This window comes from Sus scrofa, chromosome 11 (genome assembly GCF_054392235.1).
Source record: "Sus scrofa isolate SSC_HxYL_T2T_F1_AM1 chromosome 11, Sscrofa_HxYL_maternal_Yorkshire_Landrace_v2.0, whole genome shotgun sequence".
Classification (NCBI taxonomy): domain Eukaryota; kingdom Metazoa; phylum Chordata; class Mammalia; order Artiodactyla; family Suidae; genus Sus; species Sus scrofa.
The window spans coordinates 4,327,904-4,349,335 of record NC_139393.1 but is presented as its reverse complement, the minus strand read 5'-3'; the positions used below and the strand labels follow the sequence as shown (position 1 = coordinate 4,349,335).

The 21,432-nt window shown below is 50.7% G+C and overlaps 1 protein-coding gene across 17 annotated transcripts in view; it reads right to left on the bottom strand.

Annotated features, from left to right (window-relative positions):
* The window catches only part of LOC100523747 (phospholipid-transporting ATPase IB), a 516,337-nt gene that overhangs the window by 89,001 nt on the left and 405,904 nt on the right, over positions 1-21,432 (bottom strand). The gene's annotated exons all lie outside the window — the stretch shown is intronic.

Sequence of the window (21,432 nt, the reverse complement as noted above, 5' to 3'; positions counted from 1 at the left end):
GGGACACTAATACCCTTAATCTGCTCATTAAACAAATCTCTCAGGCGGACTTAACACGAATTAGCACGTCTCTAAAAAGGCAAAGTGTGACATAGAGCAGACAGTTCAGATAATCTGAAAGGTCACAACTCTTTGTCCTCAGCTCAACTGTGGTGAATGTATTAATACTTGAGGATCTGGAGCAAAGACGGCCACCTCCCTGCAACCCTGGGAACCCAAGAGTCCCTGTTGTCCTAACCGGAAAACAGAATCAAACCAGCACCTCCAGGTCCCCACCCCGACTGAAGCACCGGCTCAGTAGAGAATAAGATGCCCTTTGCTCTGTGACGTTCACACACAGGAGTTAACAGAGAGGAAAATCGACATCTGGATCAGCTGGCTCCTTGCACGGCTTTCCACCCGACACGGCAGGGCTCACACGTGTGCCCGCCAAGCTCCGCAGGACCGCCCTTCCGTCCGAGGGGCAAAGGACCCCAGCAGCTGAGACCCCAGGGAGGTTCTCAGCCGACAAGGTCTGGGAGGCGAACCTTCTGAAACACAGTGGCATCGATCGGGATAGAGGAGCAGAGTTTGAAGACGGGTTTAGACTCCCCGGAGGGGCTTAGAGAGAGAGAGGGGACGGGCGGAAGGACCACCCTAAGTGACAGATCCCGCCGTCGGGAGAAACACAAGACGTGCCCCCGGCTCTTTAGTGAGAGGATAACCCTGTGTCCTGCTGGGGGAGGCCAGCAGGACAACCATCCTTAGAACCGAGGACAGGCACACAAGGGAAGGGTGACATTCCAAAGGCCCTCGCGCTACCCAAATCTAAGGTGACTTAACATCTCTTAGCGTATGTTACCACCCTTCTGCCGACCACAAGAGCACTGCGACCGTCCCAGTGTCACCTTATAGGGTCAAAACGCTCATGCCGGAGGTGAAGGAAGAGCTGAAGATATAAATCTGATGTCTACCAGAAGAATAAGGAAGGAGGGCTCTTCTCCCTCCCCCTTTGCTTTGACTATAAAAACGTAGCCTGCCTAATTCTCGGGGCCGGGCCCCCTCCCCATACTGCCTGTACCCTTCGCGGCATCCTACAGTCATAACCCATCTTGTTGCCTATCACGCTGCCTCTCACTGAATTCCTCCTGCACCAGGACACAAGGGACCTGAGCCTCAGCAAGTCCTGACACCAGGTGAGTGATTCTAACTGAAGGACCGTGGGTTCAAGTCCTGTCCGAGGTGTACTGCGCAGTCTCAGACTCAAGTGTTTCCCCGTGAGGCATGACACTGATGTGCACGCCTCTCAAGGGTCTCGCCTCCTCCAAAGGGGCATCGCTAGTCTCCTCTTCATGTTGGCCTCATCTTCTGTGCTGTGGACGGGGCTGCTACGATGCCGAAACGGTGTTTACAAGGAGGCACGAAGCCTCACCAGATCCTCTAATGAGTCAACCCAGACCTCCACATGGGATGCGAAACCCGTGGACGTATTCTTTCATTGGAGAAGAGCCGAAAGACCGAGCCGGGGCGACTTTTGGAAGAGATGGATAACGTTTCCGGTCAAAAAGTATGTCTCAGCACGAGAGAGTGAGGCACATTTCTAAATCCATCAAACCAGAACAGATGCATGCACCCGTTCACAGCGGCGTTGTTCGCAACAGCCGCAAGGAGGAAATAACACAAATGTCCATCAACGGGTGAGCGGAGAAAATGCGGGCTAAGCTCATGGGGTTCAGGATATGGGACCCCCAGATGCGGCACCTTGGCAGACTGAATAATTTAAGCCTCAAGAGTTTGAGAAAATGGCAGAGGGACAAAGGTGTCTTGGATCTTCTCCTGTCCAGCACCCCGGGAGTCGGTTAAGGACCTTCACGTGAGAGGCTCCCTTCCCCCCACCCCCATACCCAGAGTACAGAGTGTGGGCACAGGGCGAGCCCCACAGGCAGGCCTTGCTCAGTCCCCCCCAACTCAGCGCCCTGAGCTCACACTTTCTGCCCAGCACATCTTTCCACGACTGTCCACGCAGCACCAGACTCAGCATATAACCATTCGGGTTGAACTGTTTCTTCAGGTCCTCATTTGCTTATGAAGAAGGTTCCTGAGTCGCATCCAACATGCATGCTTTGCTCCTGCTAATCTGTGTTTTTCAGTTTCACATTCAGACCCAGCTAGGGAGACTCAATGCGGGTCAAGGAAAACCCTTTTCCTCCTCTGCAAGGCATGTGCCGGAAGAACGTCAATCACCCTTAAAAAGGAATGAGCTCCTGACACGTGCCGTGACACAATGAGCCCAGAACACATGCTCAGGGAAACGGGCTAGACCCAAAGGACAAATGGTGTGGACTTCTATTTATAGCAGGGACCCAGACCAGACAAATGCAGACAAACACAGAGCCCTGGAGGAGCCGGGAGCCGGCGGGGGATGAGGAGTTAACGGGTGTAGATTTCGTGTTTGGAAGATGAAAACCACCTCCGAGGGAACAGGGGGGCTGGCTTACGATTATGAATATGCTCAGTGCCTCTGAACTGCACGCTTCAAAAGGGTTAAAACGATTGAAAATTAATCTCAACAAAATGACGTGCGTAGTGCGTCTCAGTTACAACTTTTTCTCACTTGACCAGCCACCCTGTTAGACTGTATTTTTCTACTTCACTGCCTATATTAACTACGTGATTCTTTTCTACTTCGCCAGCTAATTATGCTAGGAACTCACATTAAACTTGCGAAATGAGAGCCCTGGAATAATTTAATTATGCTAACATCCATGTGTACTTAGGATGTCCCTTTTTTGGGAAAGTAAACAGATAATCACAAGAAAAATCAATCAACGACTTCCGTGTGTATGTGCAAAGCGTTTCTACTCAGCTTAGCCGTGTCAGATTTAAAGAAAGATTTAAGACACAGGTATAGCTGGTAAAGAAGAATCTTGAAAGGCCAAGGTCTGTTTTATGCAATCTAAAAATGTGATACCATAAATGCGGGTTAAAGCCATGTATAAAATATTTAGTTTTTTTTTTAAATACTCCTTAACACGGTTTGCTCCTCTTATCTCTCTCTTATCTTCCAAATAATAGTTTCTCATGTATTGGTTTGTTAAAGTACGTATCACACACTAAAATGATTCAAAGTTACTGAGTCCACGGTCCTCCCTGCAAACGAGCCAAGAACAAAAATGCCGTGTAAGTCAATGGAAGCAGGATCCCGAATGCCTGACAGCTGCTCCTCTCAAGTCAGCTTCTTTGGAAGAAAAGCAGCGGTTAGTTGGTATTTGCACTGGTTTCTCTCTTTGGAATTGTTGTCTGAACAGTAAGTCATGTCGGCTTTGGCTCAGCACCCTCGAGGCCCAAATCAAGTCAAGCCTGAAGTCCCCATTTAGCGCTGCAGCAGCCGTGGGGCGTCTGGAATGTGTTGCGTGCAATGAGCCTTACGAGGGCACAGCCGCGGAGGAATGCTGTCCCCAGACACCCAGGGGCCTCGGGCCTCGCGGACACCCGTCCCTTCTGAAACAGGGAAGCCAAGCCCTGCTGCCTTTCCGTCTTCCAAGACAAGAGGCTGCCAACACGGAGGTATCCAGGAGCAGGCTAAGGACCAGTGGGGACATTCTCGGCTCCTCTGCAGCCCCAGTGGGACAAGACACCTCCGTGGGTGGAACTCCGTCCAGCTGCCCCGCGCCACTGGGACCACAGCCCAGGGCGCCCAGAACAGAGCCGCCAGGCGGTGAGCACATGGGATAAGGACTGAGAGAAACCATCACTGGTGTGAGCTGACCACACCTCCCTCTTCCAGGCCCCGCTGATGGACACTTAGGGTGCTTCCACATCTTGACTATTGTGAATGGTGCTACTGGGGACACAGACGTGCAGGTATCTTTTCCGAGTCATGGCGTATTTAGAGAGCGGAGCAGTCCTCGGCCATAAGAAAGAACGAAATCAGGCCATTTGCAGCCACACGGATGGACCTCGAGATAATCACACTAAAAAAGTAAGTTAGGAGGCCCCGTTGTGGCTCAGCAGAAACGAAGCTGACCAGCATCCATGAGGACGCAGCTTGGATCCCTGGCCTCGCTCAGGAGGTTAAGGATCCAGCGCTGCCACGAGCTGCGGTGTAGGTCGCAGACAGGACTTGGGTCTGGTGCTGCTGTGGCTGTGGCACAGGCCAGCGGCTACTGCTCTGATTAGACCCCTAGCCTGGGAACCTCCATATGCTGTAGGTACAGCCCTAGAGGGACAAAAAAAAAAAAAAAGTTAGAAAGAGAAAGACTAACTCATGGTTACCAAAGGGAAAAGGGGGAGGGAGAGAGAAATCAGCAGTGTGGCATTAAGAGACACACACCACTGCATATAAAAGAGATAACCAACAGGTACCCACTTATCGCACAGGGAACTATACCCACTGTTTTGTAATAACCTATAGGGGAAAAGAGTCTGAAAAATGTAGATATGGATGTACATACAACTGAATCGCTTTGCTGTACACCTGGGAGCAACACAACACTGTAAATCAACTAGAGTTCAGCTTTAAAAAGGAAAGAAACTCTTGAAACGGGTACATGGAAATATTTGCCATATACATGCAGAAGCAAAGTGTTTCTCAGTAGGAAACCATCAGGCATTGGGAGCTGGCTCGAATGGAGATTTCTAAGGCTTATCTCAAATCACGGCAGTTACAGAAATTACTTTAGTTTTGATAGTCTGACTGGAGGGGACACCAGACCATGGAGTTAATGTGTGATCAGAGAACTAATATCTGAAAAAAATCCATCAAGGTACAGAAATAAGTCCTAATGACATAGCAACACAAAAGGACAGCTTAATTCCTGAAAAGATCCTGCAAGATCCAACTTCTGTTTGGGGCCAGCTCTGCCATGGTAGGCTTTGGTCCATGATACAACTCTGAGAAAATCTCCTTTTACTCCATAACCTACTGTGTTTATTTAAGAATGTAGTATGATGTTTGATGGCTGAAAACACGGGTCTAGCCTTGGATGGGAACTAAAGATGGGCTATCCCCCCCCAAAAAGGGAGGGGATATGCGGAAACCTTGTAATGGCAAAAAGGGAATCAAAAACTCTCAGAGGCTTGCTAACCAAGTTAAGACCCCTAGCCTGGGAACTTCCATATGCTGCAGGTGTGGCTGTAAAAAGAAAAAAAAAAAAAAATGGTGGCCTGAGAACCTCCACGTCCCCATCACAGATATTCATGAAATGACTGCGGAATGGCTGGGTCAATAAACCCTTTTACTGTATAAATAAGAAAAGCAAGAGGTATAAAGAAATCTCAGACCTCTGTCCTGGAAAAACCCACCGAGGGGGCCAGGACTCCAAACCAGTGCCAGTATAAACGGTTATCAAAATGCGGGCGTGACTCAGTTTAGCTCCTCTTCACAGTTGCCATCCGCTGGAATGCGATGCTATACCAGGTTGTCGAAGGTCTTCCACCCTGGTTTAACAGCTCGACGGAACGTACTGATTAAGGAGCTACGCTCCAAGCAGAGGTGCGCTCGCCCAGAGAAACAGGCAGGTGCGTGGCCCGGCCTGGGGCTCGTGAGCAGGGGACCACAGTACAGAGGCCAGCGTCTCCCATCCCAAGGCTCTCAAAGTAAGCAGAAAAAGCAGCAATGTGTGTAGGACATACCCACCACCACCAGGAGCAGGACGAGAGGGCGGTGAGCGGGTAGACGGCGGGAGGGAGGCAGAGGAGAATTCGGAGAAGGGCAGAGGGGAAGGAGGGAGGCCACGGGGGTGGGGGCAGGTCCCGGGCAGCCTGGGAGGTGAGTGGGTTCTGGGCAGAGTGTGACATCATGAACACGGGCGGTCAGAACAGCCAAGGCTGGAGCTGTGCGTGTCCCAGGGGCAGGGAGCAGTGTAGGACAAGGAGGTTTACACTGGGGCCAGAAGGAACGTCAACAGGATGTGGGCAGACTGGCTGTGAAGGTCAGTAATGCCGGAGGACAAAGAGGTGACCAGCGGCTTGGGACCCGAGGAGGGTAGATGACAAAAACAGAGGTGAGGGAGGCTCTGCTTTAAAGGGAGTGAAGAAGAGAACAGATAAGTTTCAGACGGTCAAGGTTAAGCTGAGAACAAGCACCGGCCGCCCGGGACGGATATAAAGAGGCAGCGGGCACCTCTGCGCACAGGCTTTCCAGAGGGGCTCAGCAAGGCGCTGGGCAACGAGCGAGACATGGGGTGCGCTGAACACGTGAGCCCCCACTGGTGTGCACGTGAGGGGAAGGTTCTGGAAAAGGCGGGACAGGGCCCAGCAGCCTCCTGCAGGGAAGCAGACCAGAAGCGGGCTGGCAGCTGTGCCCGCAGGCAGAGGGCCACCAGCCTGGGGACGGCAGAGTCTGGACTTGCCCTGCTTGAGAATCTCAGCAGAGGCCAAGACGCAGAGCCTGTGGGCTCCCCAAGTAGACGGGAGTGGAGAGGAGCGAGCAGCAAAGGGGGTGAGACTGGGTTTTTAACTCTTCTTTGGTTTTAAATAGGAGAAACCAGAATATTAAAAGACATGAGGGGGAGGGGGAAGGGGCGGGTGTATGAATGGGGGTTAAAACAGAACCCAGGTCCATTACAAAGCAGGGTCAGGGAACCAGAGGAGAAGGTGGATCTGGGGAGGAAGAGAGGTCGTATCTGTTCCAATACAGTACCCAAGCGGTGTCCCTTAGCGAGTCTGCCTTAGAAACGTTTCTAGTGAAAAGGTGACCTCTAAAGAGGTCTAAAGAGGTCACCTGCTGAAAGACGGAGCAGCAGAGACGAGATTTGGGAAAGGGGAAGGCAGGCGATGGACAGTGACAGGACAGCAGGTGACGTGGGCTCACTCTTAGGACCAAGTGTCAGGACCAGACACACTTCTTAGACGTGTGTGTGCGCGCTCGCGTGTGCACGTGCGCGAGAGTATGTACGCGTCTCCAACTACCAATACGTAGGAAAACCCAATAAAGGTACCTTGTGTCACCGGATGACTGCTGCTTTGGTATCCTACTTAAAGGCTGTATTTAATCATTTGCTGGAAGTTGAGGTTAAAGCAATGGGACGTTGCTCTCATCCTTTAGGAGTTTAGAGCCTGATGGGGGAGCAGTCTATGCTGGAGGAAGATGAGCACAGGACATACCATGTCCTGTAAAAACCATCAGTGACTATTGGCATAGGAGTGGAGACAGAGGGCGAAGGGGAAATTACCCTTCAGCATGGAAGTACGAATCAGAACTTGAACCAGGAGCAGTCTGCCCATCAGAGGACAGGGAGACGGCGCTTGGGCAGAGACTAGCCGTGTGCACAGGAAGCCACGTGACAGACCGGGGCGGACACAGGGTTTTCGTGGGACAGAGGAGGGGCAGACAGACTGGCAGCAGGACGAGGGCTGGAAGGTGCCCAGCGGGCCTGATCCCCAGGAGGTCTCGGCTGTCGCCTTAAGGAGTGTGGGCAATGACTCCATGGGAAAACGCAGCGCTGTTGAGGGTTTTAGTTGATGGCTTTCAGCCTGGGCTGGGCCCCGCATCACCTGGAGACCTTGTAAAAACAGCAACTTCAGGTTCCCAAACCATGAAGTTCTAATTCAACAGTGTTAGAATTTGCAACAACACCCACAACTGTTTTTTTAATAGTCAATTTACCTCATGTTGTTTCCCATTTCTGCTGTACGGCAACGTGACCCAGTCATATATAGACAGGTGTTCCCTTCTTATATTCTCTTCCATCGGGGTCTCTCCCAAGAGATGGATAGAGTTCCTTCAATGATTTTTAAATTATCTATTGAGTTCCTGTTATTTGAAGCAAAGCACTCAACAGTGCATAAAACAGACAAGGACTGCAGCCTCATGGAGCTTGCAGGCAGGAAGGTGAAAGACACAAAGTAAATGACACAGACCATCAGAAGGGGAGCCACGCTGCGGATAAAAATAAAAATCCCTCGTGGGAAGAAGGCTACTAAGAATGCCACCGCGTGGGGCGGGTGAAGGGGGCCACGCACCGCGTCCTGGTGGTTGTGGAGGAGGCTCGGTCCAGGGCCTGAGGGATGACTTGGGCGTGACGGGGCCAGCGCACTGGTTTCTCAGAAAGGAGGACCAGCCCACTTGTAAGCCTGAGGACGGAATCGAGTCTGGTCGGTTGAATGGTGCCCGCAGGGTGAAGAGGGAAGGATGGAGAGAGTGGGGGTGCAGGACAGTCGTGAGGCCGCTCGGACCATCGCAAGGACTTGCTCTGAGTGAGGTGGGCAGCGTGGAGGCTTCTGAACAGAGCATGAGTGGTCCAGCTTCCTAACCATCCTCCCAGCTGCTGTGCTGACAACAGATAGGATGGAGGTGGGGGGGGCCACATGGGCGGCAGCAGGGCTGGTGACAGCCGTGGGGCCGGGACACATGGCACAGGGAGAGGAAGAGGGGAGGAGAGAAGAGGCAGCCAGACCCGTAGGGAGAGATGACCAGAAGGCAAGATCAGGGTGGCCCCGCCTATGGGGACCCAGGGAGAAGGCAGGAACGAGTCCCGGGTTTGGGTAACTCGAAAGCAAGACAGGAGTTACAGCATGAGAAACAAGCTTAGTTCTGCTTTGTCTCCCACCTCTGTTGCACACGTGTGCACACGTGTCTGTGTGTGTGTGTGTGTGGGGTAAGGTTAGTTACTACTTTGACACACTGATTTTGAGAGACATCGCACAAGGAAGTGACCCGGTGAAAAAAACTGGAAATTCATTCAATCAGCATGGGCCTGAGGCTCAGGACGAGGTCTGGGCTGGACGCGGACTGGGGTCAGTATCCAAGACCCCCACTGTCACATGTGACTGAACTTTTCAAATGAACAGCTATCACCACGTGTTTCAAACACGTACGATTCAAAACATAAATACAGCTAAGTCGTATTTATACGCCTCTTTGCCCAGCAGATATGGGGATTCTAGGAAATCTATAGAAGCTGGATTTCTGATTTCAAAACGGCCTGTCATTTGAACAAATCCCCAGTCTGCTTGTACACAGACATATGTCCCATGTCCCCGAAGGCTTTGGGGAGGGGACAGAAAACAGATATGACTGAAGCTTTCCCGTGCAAGAAAAAACACAAACACCCCCTCAAAAAAACCAAAACAGAGCCTTACTGCAGTAAAGTCTCGGGGCTGGAACGGCATTTGCTTCGGAAACGCCGAGGGAGCGGGGGAGGGAAAGACGGTTCCTCGCAGGTCTGTTCTAGAAGCTCACTTTCTCGCTCCGACAACTCTTCCATTGTCGTTTTTCAAAGCCCGTGTTCTCACTTCCCTGGACTACCAGGAATCTGTAATTGTGTTATCCTTTTCTATAAATGCTAGGCTAGTTGCTTAATGGATCCCAAATCTCGGCGAACAGAACATAATTCTCTTGCATTATCTTCAGTTAGTCATTTTCCAGTTGGGAAGGTCAGCCCTCTTCGACCTGCCTGCCCAGATGACATTTCCGTCCCAATCATCTGTGTGCTTTAAGAGGAACAGCGGGTCCTCTGAGGACCCAGTGGTGAGCTCTGGTCAGGACGGCAATGTGCATTTATCCATAATCACCGCATCCTGTTTGGAGAGCATTTCCCAGCCCACAGGCTGGAAGAGGCCTCTCTGGAGTGAAACCTAAGCTGACTTTGAAGCCTCAGGCATCCCTAGCAGTTTCCTTTGTTATCAATGGCAATTTAAAGCCTGGCTATTTGCACCTCTAAAGACAGACTTGTGAAATGACTCCGTTCCTGCTTCTACAGATTTGTACATGAAAATAGTAGAAAAACAAATAATTAGCATTTTAAGTTTTTCCTCTCTCGTTGACTTAGTTTTCTTCTAAAAATCACATGTTATTTGTACATAATATAGCCATGAATTCATATTCATGGCTAAGATACATTCTTACATAAAATGTACACCTACTGAGTATAAAATTTAATTCTCTCAAAGGCACACATGCATCAAAAACTTCTCAATGCCAAGTACTATGTGTGACTTCCTTTTCCCTGAACACAGATGCTGCGGGAGCTCCTTGTTTAAGACAAGTGCTCCCAAGCCCACGAAATTCCCAAACCCTTTCCACTCAGTCCACTGCTCTCTTTCCGGCTCTTCAAACTAACCCACAGCTTCCGCATCCGCATCCCAGGGCTCCTTACAAAATCCCTGGGGCCCATCCCTTCTCATCAGCCACTTCCGGTCCCACCCAGGCTGGCAGAAGCCTCCAGAAATGTTTCTGCCTCCAGCTGGGGCATCTCCAGCAGACCTCACCAGCCTCATTTAGTTGCCCACCTTGGCTGCACTCTCTGCCATCCTGGCATCACCGCCACTGAGCACCACCCCGTCGCCCCACCCCTTCCCCCCCTTCCTCGTTCCCTGGGCCGCACCTCCAAGCACAGCACGAATCACACCAGCTGCGGCTTCCAGGAGGCCCTCCCTCGCCTTAGACACTGGCCTCAAAGGGGAGTGGGCTTTTCTTTTTCTCTCACCTGGACGCAAACTCCACGAAGATGCTCTCTGATGTTCCTGCTTCTTCCACTCATCGCCAGGCCAGAAGAGAGGGGCTGACTCCCCCCGCCAGCCCCCACCTCCCCAAGCTCCCCATCTCACTCAACAGCACACATTGTGGCCTCTCTGCCGGCTCAGACCAACCATCGAAGGGTTGCCTCCTTCCCCAAGCCTCTGCGGCAACCCCCGTGCCAGCTCCGTGTATCCTGGTCACGCTTCCCTCCCCTCCACCACCGACCACCACAGGCTGGCATGGCCTGGTCCAGGGGGCTGACCTGGACCACTGCAGGTATCTCCCCACCTCCGCCCTTTCCAGGGCGCTATCTCTTCCCTTCACTGCAGCAGGTTCAGCTTTTAAGATGCATGTATTAGATCGTGCAGTTTTCCTGCTTAAAACTCTTCAAAGCCTTTCCATCCCACTGAGAATAAAATAAAATAAAATCAAACAAAACCCAGGCTTCTCACTTTGCCCTGTTCAATGGCCTCCCTTTCCTGCCGCCCTCCCCGGCACCCACTCGGGCCCCGCTGAACCCTGCTCTCACTAGGAACACCGCACCCTCTGGATCACTTGCTGTTGTCATCCTCTGTGTAACAGGACACAGCTCTTTTTCCTGCTTGTAGACCATTCTTTGTGCCTGCCTGACGTCGGCACCTGGGGCATCACAGCCACGGACCAACTTGCACTCAATGACTATATATGGAGTTCTCGACAGAAAACAGTCCCCGGAGATTCGGGATAGGTTGACACTCCCTAGGGAGAAGAACCTTATAATAAGTGCATGGACCACACAACCATCGCAGGAGTCTACCTCTGTGTGTTTTCTCACAAAACCTTTCATAAACGGGATCCCCTGTCCTTCATCCACCAGACACGCCAGGGAGGTCAGCCAAGCTGGGGCACGTCACAGGGCAGGGGGCAGAGACGGCCAACACTGGGCCACCCTGGTGGGGGGCAGTCCTGAGCCATGAGGGCAGGTGTCCTGGGCCATGGGGCGTGGATTCTGGGCCATGGGGGCGGGTGTCCGGGGCCATGGGGGGCGGGTCCTGGGTCCCTGAGCTCCAGCGTTTACACTGGAACCAGGAAAGCGAGCATCCATGCTTATCAGGAACCACCCCCCAAAAACCAACACAGAGACATACTTGATCAAAAGGTCAAATACGTTTGATGAGAACAGTCCAACACCCGGCCTAACACCAATCGCCACTTAACGCTTTGTGCTGGCGTGAAACACCTGCAGACCTGGACAGTGCTGGGGAACACTGCCAATTAGGAGTCATACGACGACCCAGGCCTCACTGGCGTGCAGAAAACCACCGAGCCCTCAGAGGATCACCACTGTGCCTCATGGGAAAGCAGCCTCGCCTGTGACCCCCTGCACGTCAGCTGCTGCAGAGGAGGGGGTACAGGGAAGCACCTAAAGGAAAGACAGCCCCGCACCCTGTGAGCAAGGAGCTGCCCCAAGCATCTCAGAACACGGGTGGAAGAAAAGTCAAGAAAAGTCACCCAGGAGTGTGCGTGAAAAGAAAGCTTCCACTGCCTTGCACTAATTTTCCATTGGCATCAAGAAAAATTCTTCTCCTAAAGCCGGAATAAGTCTCTTATCACCAAAGAGAGGCCAGAGCCTGCGGGAACAGGGCCTGCACAGTGAACCCCAAAACTGACACCACATCCCAACAAAAACGAGAAAAAAGCTGTTCGGTTACATGAGGTCACTTTCTAAAAGGACACGAAGCCTCAATATCCAGCAAAACCAGAGCAAACCAAACACTAGGCCAATCAATCTATTAGATACGTGACTCTGGGATTCCTCTCGAATGTGTCAGCCAAAAGAAAACCATCCTCAGTCTTTCTGCTTTTTATCCTTTTCCCAGCCTGGGACACTCTGGCTCTTCCTGGAAAAATACTCAGACCTTTGAGCGCAGATGCAGAGGCTGCATGGCCCCTCCAGAGAGCTGCCCCCACCCCAACGTGGAGAGAGTCTATTATTTTTAAAAAGGTATTACAGCGTGGTCGATGTACGCTGTGTTCCTTTTTGCTGTACAGCAGAAGGATTCAGGCACACACATTCTTGTCCATTATGGTTCAGCCCAAGCTACTGCACGCAGTGCCCGGTGCCGTGTCCAGCAGGACCTAGATGTTTGGCCGTGACAGAGGGATCTGTTTCACGCATGGGGTGAAGGCGGAAGTCCAATGGTTCACATCTCAGAAGCACCCCAATTTCGACTCCACCTTGACCTCTGTGGGCTTCCACTATGACCGTTTTTGGGGGGCTAACTGCCTAAAGGAGCATCAAATGCACATTCAAGAAAAACCATGGGTTTTTTTCAGGGAGAGCAAAGCCGAGTGACTATTAAACCCATTTTTCATTAGACAAAAGTCAATCGCAAAGGGACCTTGCGTGATTCAGGAAGAGGCGGGTGAAGCCTGTCAAACACCTGAGCGCCCACCCCCCAGACCCCCCCCAACCCCTTGCTCCCCCCACAGCCCCCACCAGATCCGAGGCGCTGCCTGCCTGGCCGCAGCACACACGGTGCCCGAGCTCTGCGGAATCCTTGGGATGTTCCAGGCTGCAACTTGGCAAACATGACTTAGCCCGACAGAAATGCTTTCAAACACACTTTCAGAACATCTGCCGTGTCATGCTGAAGCAATACCTTCTGTCGCCACAGATTTTCAACACCGCTTTGTTTTGAGAAGCTGCGTTTCACAGGTCTGTCTGCAGCTCTCTGGGAGAGTCACTTGCGGCGACAAAATGCTCCCAGTCAAGAAAAAAAGTTCCCAAAGCTTTAAGATTTCTGCTCCACGGACTTAGGTTCAAAATCAGTCTGTCCCACAAGAATAAAGGCAACAGAGGGTTCTGCCAAATGTCACCTCCGGGGCCAGGGATGTGCTTCCATGGAAGTCTGATCCATGGAGTCTTTAGTTAAAAGCGGACCGATGGTGAGGGTTGCGTCCTTACAGGAGGTAACTACGCAGCAGGGGCAGGAAACATCCTTATTCATCTTCCAACCCAGCATCATTCCGGGAATACGCCATTCGAATAAGGTGGTCAAATCGAACCTCGAAAATGAAAAGCCTTTTACCACTGTGAGCATGCTTTTCATCCACCTGGTATTTATTATGTACCAGATACTCTGTTAGGTATTTAAAGAGGTAACAGAAGGTGAAAAAACGACCTCCTTCTTCAGAGTCAAGCAAAGTGTAGGAAACTCTCAAGTGTTGCCTGAAAGATACAGAGTTGGGAGTTGGGAGTTTTTAGCTGGAGTTGAAGGCTTTGGTAAGACAAAGTGAAAGGAAAAGAAAATGAAAGATTCTTTCAAACCAATTATACGAAGGGATAAGCCTTAAGGGGTAGGACAAACCAATGAAATAGTGGCAAAGAAACAGTTCAGAGAGATAGGAGAGAATTAGGTTTCAGAAGCAGAAGACAGAATTTCTGGACGCCTTGGGGTCAAGGGTGGCCAGGAGATCAACCACCACGAAGGTGAAGAAGAGGCTACTGAATCAGGGAGGGAGGGTGTGAAACAGTATTGATAACATCCAGCAGGAAAAGACCTAGGGTTTGCATGAAAACCCAGGCTGAGCCTAAAATAATAGTCCTTCTTAAAGAACACTTTATTAATCTGCCATGGAGCCTCAAGCAAGTGTGAACAGAGTTACGGTCAGACCACTTTGCAAGGACTTTCTTAAGAGAAAGGAAACCATTTCTAAAAGAGTCCTCTAGCCAAGAAAGAGAAAAAGTGATTCCAATGCAACTTATTAATACAATTCTCTGCCCAGGGGACTTTCAACTTCCTCAAATGGTGAAACCTTTTATTATCTTTTAAATGACGTATTTGACAAATGACGAGAAGGCAGATTTAATAGTCACAAAAAACCATGGGTCTCTGTTGGGAAATAGAGAAGAAGGACAGAACAGAAGCCACAACAACAGGATAGTAAAACAAATCACTGTCTGAAATGGTTTTCAAATGACTTTCAATTATTCCTTCGTAGAAGGACGTCTCTCTTAGGTGATGGAGCTTAAACTTTTGCTTCCTGGCACAGTCCTTGATGGGTCATAGAGAAAAAAATGCCACATTAAGATAAAAAAGAGAAGGGAAGCTTCAGAAATACTATTTTTCTGTCAATTTAAATACATGGGGAAAAATGGATCTATTCCAATAAACTTCCCATCTGTGGGAACAGCTCTGTGCACCCACACAGGCTAACACACAAGCTGGCTGAATAAAGTACCTCCCGCCCTTGAACTTGCTGAATCCACTCCCCACATCAACTCTCTTGCATGGCTGCTACACACAGCCTCTGTATTTGGTTGTTTTCCTTTTGTTTTTAGCTTTTTTCTAATGAACGTCTTTATAAAAAAAAAAAAAGAGAGAGAGAGAGAAGAAATTCTCCTTATCATCCAGTTTCAGAAATTTTATAAAAAAGCACTTGAAAGTTCTTTAAAAGGAGACTATAGTGCTACCAAGCTCTCAGTCTGGGTATTGTTTCGGTCCTAACCCAAAATTTCAGATAAGGAATCTCATAGCAGTTTGAGGCTATTTTTATAAAGAGAAAATGGAACTGAATTATTCAACTCATCTTTCTGGAGCCATCACTGTACTGCTTAGCTAAGTTTGGACTACTTCTGGTGAGGAGAAGGCTGTTTATCCACTTTGTAAATGTTGTGTCCCCTGGGGTTCTGAGTGCTGTTCTTTTCTTGTCTTCATGCCCACTTATGACAGATCATGCTGCCCACGTCCATGGCATCACCCATATGGTGGTCACGTCCAGCCAGCATATTTACAGTTTTTCTCTTGTAGCTGATTTCTAATCTCATAGTGGTGTGGTTGGAAAAGATGCTTGATGTGATTTTAATTTTCTTAAATTTACCAAGGCTTGCTTTGTGGCCCAGCATGTGGTCTATCCTGGAGAGCGTCCTATGTGTACTTGAGAAGAATGCGTATTCTGCTGCTTTTGGATGGGATGCTCTATAACTATGAATTAGGTCCATCTGGTCTAATGTGTCATTTAAGGCTTGTGTTTCCTTATTGACTTTCTATCTGGATGATGTGCTCACTGATATAAGTGGGGTATTAAAGTCCCCTACTATTATTGTATTATTATTATGTGGGTTAACATTTGCCTTATATATTTAGGTGCTTCTCTATTGGGGGCATATATATTTACAACTATTATATCTTCTTCTTGGACTGACCCCAGCCAGCATATTTACATGAATTTTTTTTTTTATGAATTTTTAAGATTATTCACTAAGATGCAATACAAACATTTATTCAAGCATTCTATTGAGATCAAAAAACATAATTGATATGCTTATTATCAGTCTGTCAAAACAAAAACAAGCCAAAAAACCAACCTGGGACCCTCAACAGACAGGCCAAAACTTAATAGAAAGAGTCATAAGAAGCCATACACCCCAGAGGGTTCCCACCTCCTGTGCCACAGGAAACAGCTACTTAGACTTGCAGCTTCTTTTCTCTTCCGCTTGTCTGAATTTATTATCAATGCGAGCTGGATTTAGGAAAGAATTTTTTCCTTATGCTCTTGTGCCATAATTTTAAATGTCAATTTTTTATCAAAGGAAAATACATATATGATGACCAAGTACATAGATGACATGGGTGCATGGCAAGTGAGTTTTCATTTTCACAAAATGTGTTCTGAGGACACAGCACTCAGGTGAAACCCCCCAGAAACTTAACAGAAAACGCCTCTGGCCTCTCCTATTTCTTACTCCTCCTCCACCCAAGCGTAACCAGTGACCTGACCTCTAACACCATAAGTTAGTTTTGCAAGTTTCTGAACTTTCTATGAAGGTAATCACCCAGCATGGATGTTTAGAGAGACCACTTAGATATTGTGGAGAATTGACTGGTCCGTGGAAAAGCTTGTTCTGTCTGCTCGTTGATTAGGTGTCGTCCACGGCCTAACTGGAAGCTCCTTTTCTCTGCAAATTCGATGCTATAATGAACACCCGGCAATGCTGCATCTGTAAAAGGCTGTGGAATGCCAAGGGCCTGGCAAATGGAAACCTCATCATGTTTTTCTCATAATTTTCCACTTTCATGGCAGTAAATCTCTGATGGTGCCTCTGGAGAAGGCCTTAAGTCTTGGAACGTTTTTCCTACATTCCGCTCAGCAGCTCCCAGATGCACAAAGAGGCCTGGGGCTGCTGCTTGGCATGGGTTCCCCTGTCTGGCTTGGGAAGGCACTCTGCCCACGAGGCCTCCCCTCTCCGCTGTTGGTACCCGATGAACATGGGGTGTGTGAGGCTGTGCGTGGCAGCAGCTGCATTTCACACCCCTGGTCTGGATTTAGCGCCCTGTTTACAAAGGGCAGACGGCACTTGCACATGTGACCAAAACTAGGCCAAAGGGCAGGCTACATCTGACAGGCACTGTATGTGAAGCAGAGGCACCGAATGACCTGTTATGAGAGCACACGAAACACGCAGTCAGATCCAGCAGGAGCCAAAAGCCGCCTTTTCGACTTTGGGAACCTTCCAGAAGGAGAACTAACGGAGACTTATGACCTCATCCCAGCCAAACCTTATTCCACCGTCATCACCCCGACATTCCAGCTTCTTTGGGGGGTGGGACAGGGGCCGTACTAGGCAACGTGGAAATCTTAACATTGTCGATTAATCCAGGAGTACAAACATATGACCTAATCTGAGAGACGACATTACCTGTCAGTTTCAGAACTAGCTACTGTAATATTCTTAGGGAGAAAACTGTTTTCAAATCAAGTGCGACTTGAAACAAAGGCTTATCCTCAAGGTCAGGTCACGCGCTGCTCTGGGACATCGATCTTTTAATTCGGGCTCTCCCGCACTCCCTCTGCCAGGACCTTATTCAGAGTCAGCCTCTGGAATTTTGACCCTTCAATTCCCTCTGCTTTTCCTGAAAAACCCATCCCTTCAATAGGAATCCTGGTTATTAGCAGCGAATATTGGATGACAGGGCAAGGAGCACACCACGCGATTCTCACGTATCATCACCCAGCACTAAAGCTTGGGAACAGTCCCTGCAACTGGGTCCAAGGCCACTTGTGTGTGTGTACGTACATATGTATGTATGTGCGTTCGTATGTATGTATATATGTATGTATGTATTTTTGCTTTTTAGGGCCGCACCCAAGGCATATGGAGGTTCCCAGGCCAGCGGTCAAATCGGAGCTACAGCCGCCGGCCTACGCCACAGCCACACAGATCCGAGCTGCATCTGCAACCTGCACCACAGCTCACGGCAACGCCAGATCCTTAACCCACTGAGCGAGGCCAGGGATCAAACCTGCATCCTCATGGTTCCTAGTCAGATTCATTAACTGCTGAGCCACAAAGGGAACTCCCAAGGCCACTTCTAAAAGGGGAAAAATGCCTCAAATCCACAGTCCCTTGCTCTGGTCAAAGCTCCCCCCATCCTATTATGACATTTTTAATTCTAGGGGAAACCACACTACAGAATTAATAGGAACGAAAGGGCCCCATTGGGATCATGGGCCACTAAGACTTCTCGGGGCGGGGGCCGGGGGGGCGGCTGGTCTACTAACTCGGTAACTTGAAGAGCAGCCGCCCTCTCTTCTGTCCTAGAGCTGGAAGGGACGGTGACACCCGGGACGCCGTCAGCCTACACACTCACCTCCCGAAGGAACGGGCCTCTCACAGGGGGAAGGATGGAGGGTGAGAAGGATGGGGTCGGAGAAGGAGATGCAGGAGAGAAGAGGGGAGGAAGGAAGCCTTGGGCTGGAGCGAGGATGGGCGTCCCGGGCAGGGGGCCGAGGTGCGGGGCAGGGGTGGCAGAGATCGGCCGGCATGTCCTGCTCCCGAGCCCGCAGCCCAGAAAGGCGAGCCCTCCCGTCTCTGAGCTGAGTGATCATGGCCCCGTGGGACACACAGTGAGCAGAGCAGGTGACACGGAGGCTAAGGAGGGACCCGGATCCAAGAAAACTCAAGTAGGCCAGCAGGTGACAGGACGGCAGGGAAGGGCAGCTCTGTCCCCAGGGATCTGACTAGGCCATTCACCTCACATCTGACTTCTGAGAGCATCCAGGACCTTCTCAGGCCAAGCTGAGGGGCGAGATGGGGAAGGGAGCGGCTGTCTCTGTCTGCACCCAGCAGACGTCCGCGGACAAAGTGCTCAGACCCAGCTCGGCCCATCAGGGCACAACCCCCCTCTGCCTAAAACTCAAACCACAGCCAGGGATCTGCCTGCCTCCTGAGGGCCCACAAGTGACTGTGCCCAGCGCCAGGAGCAGGAAATGCTTTGGCCACAAGTCACTCGGGCCCCGGGCGTCGGGGAGCTGGGAATGCAGGTGACAAACACGACTTCCCAACACTGGGCACCTGTCATCCTGAGCCCCTGGGGGTGGATGTGCATTTGCTGAGTCCCTGTGCCATGACGGGGACAGAGCGAGACCCCTCCCCTGCACCCTGCCCTGGCCTGCGGGAGCCACGGGGGGTGGCCCTCCAGGAGGCGGCAGTCCCAGAAGGCAGGGGGAGAAGCCACCGTGCTTCCGCTAACTCATCTCCCGCCAACCCTGACGCTGTGGCAGGTGAGGGACACTGAGTGTGAAGAACTTGATTTCCCACCATTTCGCCTCCCAGGAAATTCCTTGTCCTGAAAGGAATGGCCGAGGGAACCAGGGGTGAAGTGACTGCACACGAAGGCTCCTCGGTCGGGCTCCTGTCACCCTCCCTGGAGCTGACCGATCGCCCAAGCCCAGAGCAGAGCGTCTGCCAAGCCCGTCAGTCGGGCCCCGCTGCCCCGCAAGATGCCCTCGACCGACGCGCACAGGCTGGCGAGGCTCTCGACCCCCATGCGGCCACAGACCACAAGCTGGTGACCTTCTTTCCAGTGTCACCCTGAGGGGCCAAGGGGACGGGTTCTCCAGGTTTTCAAAGCAGCTGGGACAAAGCCCAGGGATGAGGCTGTCCACTCCCCAGAACCATACGCAGCAGTGAAGCCCCATCACCTGGCTGCTCCATCATCTCCCCAGGACGGGGCTAGGCCCGGGGAGGGGTCACCACGGCTCCTCGCTGGCCCTTCCGTGCCAGTCCCTTCTCTGAAACCCCTAGCGGTCCAGGGAGTGAGAGGTGTGAACACACATTGGTCTGCAAGAATAAATAGTATTAAAGAGACTTGGGGTAACTAGGTTTATAAAGCCTTGGATTTGGTTTATAATTCCTCGCAAAAAGACCAATTAAGAGAGACACTTGAGCGAAAAGGAAAGCCGAACTCAGAGGAAGAGCGTGAGATACAGTAAAGAGACATGCATGAAAGTCCTGATAAATACGAAACAATCTATGGAATAAAGACCAAATCCTTTACATCGTTGAATTAAAAATACAGTCAATATATTACCTGCCGAAAAAAAAGGAAAACTATAGAGCTAAGGTGCCAAATTAGAAATTATACAAATATAAAAACAGTCCTATCTGAACTTCAAAAACAAAACAAAACAAAAAACCAACGTGGGAAAACTGAGGTGCAGCTCTGGCTGTAATTAGAAATAAATGGTCTTAAATATATGTAGTAGAAAAAAATTTTAATTAAGAAATTAACGAGATTAAAAAGAGAGCAATAAACACCAAAATATATAAAAATATATGTATTTTTTTCCCATGACAAAAGTTTGCTGAAGCCTTGGCACAGAGAAGGCACATCGCCCTTTGCGGCGGGTGGGGGGAGTGTTGTCTGGGGCCCTGGAGGCAGCCCCCATGTCGAATCCCAGCCCCTTCCCAACTCTGCTGCCACGGCACTTCCTCAACCTCATCAGGACTTGGCTGCCTGCCTTTGAAATGGGAACAGCAGTGAGGATTCAAGAGCCATCCAATCAGGGGCGCAGTGCTGGGTGTGCTGCTTTGCAGCAGCAGCAGCAGCAGGGGTGGCCCTGAGCTCGGAGGCAGGAAGGAACACATTTCCTGAAAAAAGGAGAGAAGCACCTGCCTCTTCTCATGGACGGCAGTTCCTCGCTGAGAAGGGACAAAGGACTCGTGGCTGGTTTTTAGCTGGGAAACAGAGGTCTCTGACACAAGCCACATTCAAGGAGCTCCTACAGGTGACAGCAGGCGAACCACCTTTTCATGGGTCAGGCAAACGGCTTGCCCCGCATGCCACGTGGGGTTGAAGACATTTTAACTGGTATTGATGGCTTGGCCCCCAAAGCAGCTCAGGAACGTCAAGTGGCTCAAACTGACCCTGTAAACATCTCTTGGGTTTAAGATACCAAAGATGCTCTGACCCTAGAGACCTCATCTTCCCCTCCCTGTTTCCTGGGGACTCGGTTTCCTAAGGGACGAGGGGATGGGAACAGCTTATTTATTTGGACTTGCTGACAGGCTGTGTGGGACCGGGCACCGTGCTACTCATTTTAACCCCTGGAAATCCGATCTCTGTTGATTTAAAAGAAGAGGAGGGGGCAGTCAAGGGAGCTTAATCTTTTCAAATAATTAAGATTTTTATCTCTGTGAGCACAGCCTCTCCAGTTCCACTCAGTCTGGCACTTCACTCTGCACTGAAAACCTCGTTAACCCGGTAACTCTAACACCAGCTTCCCCATCATCAGCTCCCGGTTGCAGGGCCACGGACTGGACCGCAGTCGGCTGGGCTCTCGCAGTGCTGGCCCCTGCATTCCTGCCTGAGCCGTGCAGGAAGCGGAGCCGCTGCAGCTGCCAGCGTTTATTTACACACATTCCTGCCTCAAATTGAATTAATGAGCATAATTTAACTCAGCCGACGTCCTGGCCCTCCTTCCTCTCGGGCCGGCTGGCTTTCTCCCCCACACACTCCCAGGAGACCTTCCCGGCAGGGTCTCTGGTGGCCGGGATGTGACTGGGGGCTTCTTCCCCTTTCATGTCCTGCGAACATGCTGGGGCTCTGGTTAAGATGCAGATTCTAGTCCAGTGGCTCTGGGTTGAGGCCTGAGATCAGACTTGCCAACAAGCCTCCTCTCTGGTGCTGCTGAGGCTGCCGGCTGGGGGCCCAGAGTGAGCAGCA